At 46.1% G+C, this 13277-nt stretch overlaps 1 protein-coding gene across 1 annotated transcript in view; it reads left to right on the forward strand.

Annotated features, from left to right (window-relative positions):
- Positions 1 to 13277, forward strand: part of LOC101980924 (tomoregulin-1) — a 125316-nt gene that overhangs the window by 32362 nt on the left and 79677 nt on the right. The gene's annotated exons all lie outside the window — the stretch shown is intronic.

The raw sequence follows: 13277 nt of genomic DNA on the forward strand, positions 1-13277 counted from the left end.
CAAGAGCTAGTTCCAGGATAGGCTCCAAAACCACAGAGAAACCCTGTCTCGAAAAACCAAAAAAAAAATAAAAAAAAAAAAAAAAAAAAAAAAAAGCTCCAGTGATGGGTAGTGCTCATGGGTGTGAATGAATGATAGTTTGTGTCATTGAACTATAAACTTAAGGCAAATGTCATGCTTCAATGCAATTTAAAAAGTAGAGAAAAGAAAAGAAGAAAAAATCACATACCTAATGAAGAGCTCAACTCAATGTCCAGCTCAAGCCAGAATGCTTCGTCTGCTGTGTGTATGGTTCAGGGGAAAACCACTACAGTTGCTTAGCGCTGTTTATTAACCTGTGTTTAAGAGATCTGATGACACAGGAGTCAGAAGCACAGAGGAGCAAAGAGTCAAGCGAGGTGAAAAGTGTCAGCGGCAGCAAAGGTGGCGAGCTGAGGACAGTGACCAAGTCAAAAAAGTGGCCAATTAGCTTTGCCTTTAGATCTGTGTTCGCCATTAATGTGCACAAGAAACCCCTGGACATCTTATTATAAAAGCATGTTTGATTGAGCGAGTCAGATTTTGCATTCCTAATAAACTCCCGGGTGATGATGCTGGCCATGGAGCAACTGTTGAGTAGCACGGACTTAGGCAAGAGTAACTTCCCTCTCCATGTGGGTTTCAGACCACTCGCGCTGCCCTAGGATCTGGGGGTTGAGAGGCTTCAATGAATCTAGATGTGTGCTCCATCCCAGGTCTGCTGAATCAGGATCTCTGAGGACCACACTGGAGTCAGGAAGTTTAACAAGCTTCCGTGTTATTGCAGTAATGTTTGAGAACTGCCGCTAACAGGTCATCACCATGCTGTGCAGGCTCCGTCACTCCATGTGCTGCACAGGGTGCACATTTCCATCTTAGAAGGGCTTTTTATAAGCTCTGTGCACTTGGCAGGCAAGGAAATGGACACCTCCAATCTTGACCTGTTGGACCCCAAAGTTCTCCAATTTCAAGAAATTTTTGTTTTTAATGTGTGGCTATTTACCCACTTTACCAAATCTTTTCTTGGTTTTTCGAGATGGGGTTTCACTGTAGCTTTGGAGCCTGTCCTGGAACTAGCTCTTGTAGATCAGGCTGGCCTTGAACTCACAGAGATCCACCTGCCTCTGCCCCCCAAGTGCTGGGATTAAAGGCGTGCATCACCACCGCCCAGCTCCTCTTCACCAAAGCTTTACATGTATTCCTATACAAAATTAGAATACCTCTTAGGTCTAAAGAGCTCTGCAGAGTAGCTTCCTGCCACGATGCCTTAGGAGATTTCAATCTAATTCAGCACAGTAAGCTGCAAGATTTATGCTTAATAAGCATAAAGCTATCCAAAGTCAGAGCCGAAAGAAAATCTTTGGTGGAGTAACTAAGAAATAGCCTGCTTTGGATTGTAATTGTTTCTTCTCCCCCCACATCCTCCTCTTCCTCCTCCTTTTGTTCTCTGTAGCTAGAGTGTTTGGGACACTAGGACACTCTACCTAAAAGTACTTGAGCAATATGTACTCGGCGTAAGAATGTTATCCCATGACTACAGTGCCATCACACATGACGACAATCCCACCCTACATGACTACAATCCCATTATCACGCCTTGAAAAGTTAACATTAAATCGATAAATCACTTGATATGTAACCTACATCCAAATTTCTTCAGCTATCCTAATGTTCCCCACTGCTGTTTATTTTCTCAGGTCCGATCAAGGTTGATTGCACTTGATCATCATTGATCGTCACCCTTTTTGTTTTATATAATCTGGAACAAGCTTTTCTCTTTCTCTTGGTTTTAATGACAAAGCTTTCTTTTCCAGCCCTGGTTTTGTAAAGCACTCCACATTCTGGGTCTATTTGATTACAATCCTCCTTATTAGATTTGGGTCAAAATTCTTTGGCAAGAGGACCACACAGATAAATGCCATGCCCTTGTCACTACATCTCCAGGAGAGGTGTATTGGCAGATGGTCCCACCATTGGTAATGCTAATTTGATTACTCAGTGAAGTCAGTGTCTGCCAGACCAATTGTAGAATTTTATTCTTTCACTCATGGTTAGTGTTACCTGTTGGATGATACTTTAAGACTCTGAATATCCCTTTTCCTCATAACCTTTTGCCTAATGGTTTCAGTTTCTTGATGTTTCTCTTTTGAGTTGATATTTTATCAATTCTTTGAGTTTCAGGCAGTGAATTTTTATCACATCCACCCCTTCCCCCAACTCCTCCCGTATCTGCCCTCATCTTCCCACTGCTCAGCTGTGAGTTTTCTTTTTCATTTCTCTTTCCACTGAGTTCTGTGTACGTGGGCCAACCACTCTTGAGGGGGGCCTGCCCTGGAGTGTGGGCGACCTACTGGAGGGGGGTTACTGTGAGAAAACTGACTCTCCCACTCACCGAAGCTATCAAATAGCTTCTCAGCTAGGGATGGGGCCATGCGGCTGCCTCCCTCACCCATGCTGTGATTTAATCTGTTTTGGGAATATCTTACCTAAATCAGTTATTTCACTGAGGATTAAAAAAAATGATCATTGAATCAGTCAGCCCTGACCATTTTTCAGCATTCATGTAGAATGGAGTTATGCTAGATTTGATAAAAATCTAAATTAAGGGACCTAGTACCATTGACTATACCGACAGAAAACAAAAGATCTACTCCCTGCCTCAGTTTCTCTCTCCCTCCCCTATTTTTTATTTTAAGGTCAAGGCTCATGTAGCTCACGCTGGACTCAAACTCACTATGTAACAGAGAATGAATTGAATTCTTGATTTTCTGCCTTTATCTCCCAAATGCTGGGATTACAGGCATGTGCCACCATTGGTTGGGCTTGCTTCATGTCTCTGCTGGAGGCAAGGGACACAGGGGTAGAGTCCCTCTGCCCCACACTGTGCTAAGAAATGCCCACCTGAGAGAAGATGACTCCCAGTTACCTTTTCCTTAGCATCTTGCCCTAGACTGTGCCTCTGGACGCTATCGATTGTCCCTGAGTGCTGTTGGGATATTATATGCTTTCTCATCCATTACCAGCAATGACCACTGCACTGTTTCCACTCTTCAAATCTGACTCAGAATTTCTGTGTAGCAGAAGAGTGGGGTGGGTAGCAATCTGGTGGGGAGGGAGGTGCCAGAGTATTTGTCTTGAAGTGGTAGCTGTTATATAAAATGCATATTATAGATCAGTTTTTAAAAGTCGCATTTTTATATAAGATGGAGAAATTTGATTGCTCACACTAAAGACATTGATGAAGACTGAGAGTTGGAGGCTGAGGGTGGATGGAGATCACAGTGGGGTTCAACTCATGTGACCACCTCTCTCCTGGGCTGGGCCGTCCTTACCCCTACTCTGCCCTACTTCCTTTTTTCATAGGAAAGCACAGAAGTCAGAACCCCCAAACGTCCCTGGCATCTAAACACCCTGTCTATAAGACAGACTGAACCAGCCCCCCATTCTACACACCTTCCAACTTGTGAAAAAGTTGCACTTGGAAGTCCACTTTTCTCTTAGGCATCTCCCGCAATTGATGGTCCCTTTTGCTTTGCTGTACGCCTGCCTCTTCTCTCAGTGAATCTCTAACACCGCCATGTGGACGTTCCACAGCTCTTCCCCTGCCCACGGTCATCCCGTGCTTGGTTTTCCTCCTGTCACGGTCAAACTGTCTAAATGTTCCGTCTCCATTTCCTACTTCCACGTCCTATGCATGCGACATTGAACTGTAATCTAGATTCTGCCCCCACAGCTTTACCAAGTGGTTCTTGCTGTGATCCCTGGTGACTTCAAGTGACCGCATCAGTTGGGAAACTGTTCAGTTTTCATATTTGCTTGACCTCTCAGCAGAATTTGACCAGTTGGCTACATCCTACTTCTTGACACACACTGGTTCCGTGGTCACCATAACGCTGGCTGTTCTTTTCTAATTCTTCTCCTAAGTTTCTGACAGTTCCTATACAGTTCCTTCTCCTTGACTTTCTCAGTAGTAGCACAGACCTTCTTAATTTGTATGAAGTTGTTATATCCGTGTTCATGACTCACTTGGACATGCCCAGTGCAAATCTCACTTGCCTGAAGAGCTATACATCTAATGGCTACTTGAGTTCTGCATCATTTGGGTCCCTCAAATTCAATGTATGCCTAGGATTAAACTCACCATCCCCTCTCCAAACCTGCTTCTCCTCCAGGGCTGGCTGTTTTATCAATATTTCTGAACAATCACTTGACACATCCCTTCCCTCTCCTCCTACATATAGTCTGTCACCAAATTCTATTGCGTTTATCTGCCATATCTGTTTGGCTCACTTACTCGTCCTATCTTCCCTACTCCAAGCTATTGTCACCCTTTTTTTACAAAACGCATGCCTTAAAATGGTCAAATCTAGTTAGTTAATACATGTACTAGCATAAGATTACCATTTTGGGGACAAGAACATTTAGCATTCTTTGCATTTTTTTTTCAAGAATAGAAAGCAGTGATAGGCACTGCCCACTGTTCAATCCCAAACACCACACACACATATACGCACACACGCACACACACACACAGACACACAGAGACACAGACATACAGAGATGGAGAGAGACAGAGATAGAGAGGTTGGGACAGACACAGAGAAACACAGAGAAAATCAGTAACTATATTGACTATGGTATGTGTCAGATCTCTTGAATTTATCTTCCTATCTGACTATAACTGTACATCCTTAGGCAACATGTCCACCCCTGAGTCACCCCAGTCTCTGTAATGACCATTTTCCTTGCTATTTCTATGAGCTCGACATTTTTTACTTCACATATGCGTGCGCTAATACATTTGATTTCCTCTATCTCTTGAATTTGCCATAGTCTAGACCTCATTTCCACAGTTTGGATTTTCTTCACAGGATAGTTTCTCTTCTCTCCTTCCTTCTAACTCTTCATTAGTCTCACAGTCTCAGTTGAAATGCCATTTTGGGGAAGGTTTCCATCATGCCTCTAACTCTTGGTACCTAAGGGGTCAGATGCCTTGTTTCTCAGTTCTTTGTGTTTGTGATGATTTAAAGCTAGACTCCTGCTGGGCTACAGGACAGTGACTGTGTCTGTCTCTCTGCTGGGCTACAGGACAGTGACTGTGTCTGTCTCTTTGCTGGGCTACAGGACAGGGACCGTGTCTGTCTTTCTGCTGGGCTACAGGACAGGGACCGTGTCTGTCTCTCTGCTGGGCTACAGGACAGGGACCGTGTCTGTCTTTGCTGGGCTGCAGGACAGGGACTGTGTCTGTTTTGTCCACTCTCTGTGTCTTCCCAGCCTCACACAACTGCCTGACATAGAATGGGCCAACTCTAATGATGAATGCAGCTTCTGTCACCAGGCTCTCTGCCCTGACCCTGCTCTCATCATTGCTGAAGTCTCCTACCACTGCTTTTCTGTGCCGAGAGGAACAGTCCAGAACGTGGTCACCTTTGTGTCTCTCTTAATTGGGAATTCAGGCTGTTAAGCCCAGCTTTGTTGACCCTTGTTGCCAACTCCCTACGCCATTAGATTTTAGGTGGTAATTTTCAACTAGGCGCTAAGAGCAATTTCAGTTCTCCTGATTACATTCACACTCACGTGTGCAATACAAGACAAGGTTTATATGTTTATGTGTGCATGAGTGCTCGTGTATACGTACGAGCACGGAGCTCAACTGAAGCACTCAAGTATGCGTGCATCCTCTTCTCAGCGGCAACTATATCTACACTCATTCCTTACATATGTACATACGGAGGAAAATGGCATATGCTTGGCACTTAGGCGTATGTACAGAAGCAAGCTGATATACTTCTTACATATGTATGCACACAGGCAAATGACATATGCTCAATACATATGTATACATACAGAGGCAAGCTGACATACTTAAACACATTCTAATTTCTAGCTCCTTGATGACTCTTTCGGGATTTTGAGCTCACTGGATGCTGTTCCCATGTATTCCTAGACTCTGGATAGAAATAAAACTCTGTTTATCTGTCTGTCTCCTTCCCTTCCTATCCCCTCCCTCCCCCATGTGCGCTCTCTCTCTCTCTCTCTCTCTCTCTCTCTCTCTCTCTCTCTCTCTCTCTCTCTCTTTCTCTCTCTCTTTTCCTTTCTCTCTTTCTCTAGCATGCTATGTATCTTGAGTTTATCTTGAATTTAGTAAGTATTCCAGACCGGCTTGGATCTCTCTCTGTCCCCCAGCTTTCGTCTCTCACTCACTGGCTTTAGAAGTGTGCACCACATTGCTCAGCTCTTATCTTTCTCCCTGACCCACCTGGCTATTTGTCTCGACTTTATTTCCTAACAGCATGACTGCCTCTGCTGGTCACCAGCCTGCCCTCTTACACACTTCTCTAGCAGGCAGCCAGCCTGAAGTGCTCTCTGGCTGTTAAGTCTTTGGGGTTTGATTCAGAGCATGGGCTACGGGGTAAGACAGACCAGGTCCTCACGCTGTGTAAACTTGGGCGAATTAGTCACCCCTTCCCAACCAGTTTCCTCATCTTTGGAATAGATGATAGATAGACACCAGGCTTCGCTTGGATTTTGTATAGTACTGTATAAGATAATGCACACAGAGCTCTTTCTTAGGTTGTAGCAGCTAAAGGTAACTGTCACGAAGAGTGACCAACGTATGTCACGCAGTTCCTGTACCACTTCTACGTTTAGCCAGTTACTTTTTGAGTACACGTGACGTACAAAGAGTGGTTCCAGGCCCTTTGCACATAGCGACTCATCTTAGCCTTAGCTCCACCCTGTGAAACAGATAGGTATGGAACCGAGCAGACCGTGGAACTGACTCAGAACAGCCAAGTAAGCCTCCCCAGGCTCAGAGAACTAGCAGAACAAACCCAGATGGCGTGGATCCAGAGTGTACACTCTTAATACCACATTAGAACTTCTACTTCCCGTTATGTATGCTCGTCTTTTCTAGAGAAGCCATTTTTTTTTTTTTTGGCAAAACCCTTCATAAGCTAAAACCACCAGAGAAATGTTTGAATCGCATCTGAAATTGTTCTGTTTGCTGAAATAGCTAGAAATAACAAACCTCAATTCTGTCTTTAGAGAGGCGCTGAACCAATGAACAACAAGCAGGCCTCACGGAAAGCCGAGGGACGGCTCCTCCCTCTACCCACTCGTGGGAGCTGTTTGGTTGACAAGGCTTTCAGACCCGCAGAGTTATGGTGGGGAGGCTCATCTCCTTCGGGCAGAGCTAGACTAGATGTCTGCAAAAGCCTCCTTAGCTCCTGCCCTCCACTTAGATAACTGAGGATCATTAGAGAGACGTGGGTAACAAGAACAGCACCTTCCGCTGGAGCATGCAGAAGATCCTCAGCACCGTGCAGTCAAAGAATCCGAACAAAATCTTCCAGCGTATTCGTGGTGTGCCAAGGAGGGCTTGTGCACACCCTTTGGTGGCTGTCATTTAAAATTTTGAAAATCAATTGCTTCCGGGGCTCCATGTCAGGGCCTTGACCACGTTAGGCATAGGCATGTGTTCTACACAGAGCTACACACAGCCAGCTCCCCAGTGTAGTCTTATTTTAGAAAAGCGATATTAATTGTACATATCACTGGAGCTTCGCTTAATATTTCCAGGCATACAGAGTGTTAGTCGTAGCCCATCCCCCTCTCTCACCCTCCCCCCTGACCTTTGCTCCCTTCTCCATCTCTAATTATCGCCATTCTACTTAGAGGCTCACGTGTTTAAGCACCCAAACATGGAAGAAGACCTGAGGCGCACTTTTTCTGTGTCTGACTTATTTCCCTCACCCTGTGTCCTCCAGCTCCAACTATTTGCTGCAAGCGTTTCATTTGTTTTTAAGGCTATATTGTTATCATATCAATTTCATGATAATAACACATATATGTTTTGGACATATATATGCTTTCTTTAGCCATTCATCTGATGGTCACCAAAGCTGATCACATCTCTTACTTATTGCGAGGAGTCTGGTTGCTATTTTGATAGTGCCAATCTTTACTCCATCTGGTGCCAGACAAGAGGCTCTCCCCCTTCTAGTTGGTGGTACGGTGGGGCTTTAGGGCTAGAAGAAGCAGATGACTCTAACTTATTGTGGTCTCAGGTACTTAACCTCATTAGGACTTTATTCCTCATCTGTGAAAAGAAAATAACACTAACAAGCTGGTAGGAGGCTCGGTGACAACAAACACTGGCCCTGACGTGATCTAGGGTGTAGTGTCTTCAGTGGACTGGAGTTATCACCATTCCCTCACCCAACCGTTTTGCCTTCTGTTTTTATCATAATCTGCGTCTCCCCACTTGACTGGAAGGGCCACCAAAGCAGTGGCTGTTTTCTCACTGCTGTTTCTCCGCACCCAGAGCAGCACCTAAGCTGTAGTCGGCTCTCAGGAGATACCGTTGAGGCAGCCAAGTTGCTCTCTCTGGTCTTTTCAACACTGGCTTACATCCTAACGCGCCCTTTGCTTATCTGGAACTTTCCTCTTAAGCTCGATGCTCCTCGTGATTTCTTGTCTGCCCTCCCTTTCTTCATAGCATTTGTTAGCAATGCTGACATTTTATTTTTATATATTGGGGTAACTATATTATCAATATTTGGCTCTAAACTTCCTCAGGACAGGTTCACTGGATTCCCTGAAACTGGGAGACTTTCAGTCCTGATTTGCTAAATGAATATTTTTCCCCACTCCACTTTTTAACGATTGATTCCCTCACCCTTTCTCTAGGAAGTGGGGTCTAGACTCCCAAATTGGGTTAGATGCCAATCTCAGGCTGTTCCCATGCTCCACCATAAATTATCCCTCTCCCTGTTTCTGGCTCAGGCACTGTGACTGTCTCCTTCCAGGGCCAATTAGTTAGCCCCAAGGTGTCTCATTACGTTCATCAGGACTTCATTATACAGCTAGACCAGCCAGCAGGAGGTCCTGCAAAGCCGGGATTTTGGCAGGGCTGGGAGTCTGGAATAGGATTTGCCATTTCCTTGGTCCTCACCCTAACCACGTTTATATTTAGTATTTATCACATTGTGCCGTAACTGTTAATTTTCAGCCGTCTCCCTGCCCTCACACAGCAAGGGCAGGATTATCTCTTGCCCCCAGAGGCTGCCATGGTGCCTAGCATGCAAGGAGGGCTGGCTCACAAAGGTTTCCTGAAGAAATGACTGTTCTCCCCAGTCAAGCTTCATTACTGAGGACAAAAGCCAGCTCATGGAGAAGGCACTGCCTCTGGCTTAAACAGCAACAACAAAGTCCTGAGCCCCTGCTCCCAATCTTTTTGTTTGAGTTTTCTATTAGTTGGGGGTGAAAACATTCTTCCAAAAACATAACAAATGGTATTCAAGCACAGGATCCACAATAGTTATTTGTTCAAAAATATCCACTCCACATTTGTCTGGGCTCACTTCTGTACTTTTTTGTGTCTGTGTGTGTCTCTCTGTGTGTGTGTGTGCGCATGCGTGCGTGTGCGTGTGCGTGTGTGTGTGTGTGTGTGTGTGTGCCTGAGGCATGTACCCATGGCGGGTAGAGGATGTAAGTCCAGTTCTAGCACTCTGTGTCTTATTTCCTAGAGACAGGGTCTCTCGCTGAACCACTGAATGGCAAGTCGGCTTGGCCTGGGATTACAGAAATGCATCTGTTTCTGCCCTTGCTGCTGGTGTTAGAGGTCCCTGTCACTACTCCCGGCTTTCACCCGGTGCTGGGCTTCTGAACTTAGGTCCTCACTATGATTGTGCTGCGGGAACTCTTCCATCCTGAGCCATCTTCCTAGTCTTTCCCTTTAGTTTTTCAGACAGGGTCATTCATTGAACCTAGAGCTTGTCCTTTAAGGCTGCAGGCCCTCGGAATCCTCCTGCCTGCACCCACCCCCAGCCCTGGGGCTATACAAGGACACACTGCCACCCTGCTCTCTCCTCTCTCTCTCTCTCTCTCTCTCTCTCTCTCTCTGTGTGTGTGTGTGTGTGTGTGTGTGTGTGTGTGTGTCTGATTGCAGGACCTCATGCTCATACGGCGAGCACTTTTTACCCACTGAGCCATCTAGATTTTGGGTTTCTGTTTGGGGTTGGCTTTAGCTGGTGGGATGTCAGATGTGGACAAGCGGCAGGAGACAACTGCTTGCACAACCTTCAGCACTGAGAGGCCCTCCTGGAGTTGCTGCTCCCTTCAAGCCCTGCGGGATCTGCAGTTGAAGCGGAGCCAGGCAGCATGGCTGCTCCAGTCTTAGCCCAAACCCCTCTAAGACTTAGGAGGAAAGCTTCTTGTCTCAGGATGCTGAAATTATATGGTTGTTTGTTAAGGAGTAATGGCTGATTGACCAAGGTTAGGTCAGGGGTTTCTAACCTTGGCAGAACATCTGAGGTATTTGGGAATTTTTAGAGAAATAGACACTAAAGCTTCCTTCAGACTGTCTGGAGTGCTCTTCAGAAATCCACATTCCCTTCAAGCTCTCTGGGTGGATTTTTCCATAGTGGTCCCACATCCTTTTGTTATCTGTTCTTTGAGAATCACAAATACTCACATGTATGATGGGGTTTCTAGGAAACCTCTATGATCCTTTTCCTTCTTTGACCACAGAATAAAAAGAGAAATCCTTTCTGGTACTGTATGATTTCAGTCAGAGAAATCCTTCCTCCCCGGGGTCGAGTCCTCAGAATCTTTTTCAATGTGAACACTTTGGAAAAATCTGTGCTGACTTTCTTACCTCATCTGGATGGGATAGTGAAGTATGACCTAGGGTTATTTGCTTTCAATTTAAACTAAGGCTGTAATCTCTGTCTGTCTGTCTGTCTGTCTGTCTGTCTGTCTGTCTGTCTGTCTCTCTTTGGCTATGATCAGCAGGCAAATGGAAATTTAAGGCAGAATATGGGGTTTGGGAGCATGAAGACACTGCTCGTGCAGGAAACATCCATGAAGTCAAGCTTTAGCAAAGACACTGCTGGGAGACTGGACTCAAAAGTTTTGAGTCCTGGGCAGTGACTGAGCAGGAAGGGCTGGGATCACTCTTGATTCAGGACACTAGGAAGTACCAGGCAACAGTTCAGAGGCTTGAGGCAAACCATAGAAGAACGATAGAGATGCAGATTTATTTAGCTTAAAAAGTATGACAGAAGTATAACTCAAAAGCAAATAGTTTTAAAAACTATGACAACCATGTTTCTTTCACTGAAAAAATTTCAGGAAAACATGAAGGACAAGTACCTATTACCCACAATCCTCTTTTCCAGAGTCGGTGGTGATGTAATCTAGTACAGCAGTCTTGACCTTCCTCTGGGCTGGCTGGTACACATGCGTATTTTAGAAAAACAAGGTTTTCTTTTCTTGTTTTTTTTTTTTAAGATTATTCATTAATGCATTCCTGCATGAGTTTATGAGCTTCAGATTCCCTGCAACTGGAGTCACAGACAGTTGGGAGTCACATGATGCGGGTGCAGGGAACCAAACCCAGGTCCTCTGCAAGAGCACTAAGCACTCAACGTCCGAACCATGTCTCCAGTCCCCAGGCTTTTCTTATGCACAATCATTGGTATCCCCTTTTCTATACCATCAAACATTAACCCGGCCATCAAGTGCTGTACACAGAGACCCACAGAGACAATCATCCTTCAGGCCTCACTGATGCTCACGGGGGCTCAGTTTTACTGTTACATATGTGATGAGCATCTTCCTTTCATCATTGCTGTGTCCTGTCAAACCAGCATAGATTCCAATATTGGTATCGTTAGGAAAACACATTGGAAGTTTTTTCCTCAAATGGTTGACCTACTTCCAAAATGTATAAATGAATAACATTAAGTTTGTCAGTCCTTTTAACTCTTCTTAATATTCATCCAAAGGGGAAATTTTTTTATGGTTGAACTTTCCCTTTATTTGTAGTGGCTTTAAATCTTTTGGTTTTTGAGACAGGGCTTCTCGGTGTAACAGCCCTCGCTGACTAGGCTGGCCTCTAACTCACAGGGATTCACCTGCCTCTGCCATCTGAGGGCTGGGATTAAAGGCGTGCGCCACCATGGTGGGCTTTAAATCATTTAAAAAAGTAAACCTATTTGCAATGTATATGTGTGTTTTGCTTGCACCTATGTCTCCACCATGTGCCTACACAGCCCTTTGAGGCCAGAAGAGGGCCTAGGATCCTCTGGACCTATAGTTATAGAGGTTTGTGAGCTGCTGTGTAGATCCTGGGAATCCAACCTGGAGCCTCTGAAAGAGCCTTCAGCGCCCTCAGTGCGGAACCATCTCTCAGCAGTCTGCGAACCTTTCTCATATATTCATTGCCTGCATTTTTCCTTTTGGTCGGCTTTCTCTTCTTGGCTTTTATCGTCAGTATTTGTCTTATAGTTAGATTGTAGCTTTCTTAGAGCGGCTTTTTGCATGTTTCTTAATTTTAAAGCGAGATTCTAAAATCTGAAGTGGGCAACATAATAGACTGGGGAAAAAAAAAACCCCAGAAAACTTGCAAGAATTCGGCCTGTCATCTTATTGCTTGTGTCCGAGTACATTTATCACCTAGCAAGGGGAGGCAGGTCTGCAGAGCAGGCAGTGGGCCTGGGGGCCAGATCGCTGGGAGACTCTTGGTCCCAACTTCCTCATTTGGGAAACATCAGAATGAAAAGTCCTTTGTAGGGCTGTGAAAAAGAACTGGAGAGAATGCAGGCTAAGAGCTTCCTCTAGGCCTTGGATATAGCAAATCCGCTCTAAATCTTTGCTATTAGGTGTGGAAAGGGTAAGGCACTTTTAGGATTCAGCCGAGGGTTGTAGTTATCCAGGAGCCCGGTGGTCCGGCGAGTCTTGGGGATTAAGCCATCCGCTTGGAGAAGTGCACAGCTGGAGTGAGAACTCCGGTACCAATCCAGATCCTGCCCATTTCTTGGGCTGCGACTGACCTTGGATAAGTCACCTTTGCCTTTCCCTCCACCTGGAAAACACGCGAAAGACCACCTGGGCTCGTGCAGGGTTAGAAGGCGCGTGGGAAAGGCTCACAAAGGGCTTCCGAGACTCGGGTCCCGGAGCGCCCTCGGGCACCCTCGGCACCTCCCGGCCAGCCGGAGGGCTCGGCGACCCCGGCCCGCGCCCCCGCCCGCCTCAGGAACAATGGCTCCCCGGGAGGGGCGGAGCTCGGCGCCGGGGGTGTGCGCGGGGCGGGGTCGCCGCTCCCTCCCCGCCCGCGGTTCCGTCACGCGCCCCTCACCGGGCGGGCCGGGGTCTTTGTGACGCGGCGGCGACGGCCGCGCGGACACAAAGGGAAGGCTAGCCTGCGAGCGAGAGGCTGCGCCCGTCCCCGCCCCGCGCCCCCCGCGCGCCCC

This window comes from Microtus ochrogaster, linkage group LG5 (genome assembly GCF_000317375.1).
Source record: "Microtus ochrogaster isolate Prairie Vole_2 linkage group LG5, MicOch1.0, whole genome shotgun sequence".
Classification (NCBI taxonomy): domain Eukaryota; kingdom Metazoa; phylum Chordata; class Mammalia; order Rodentia; family Cricetidae; genus Microtus; species Microtus ochrogaster.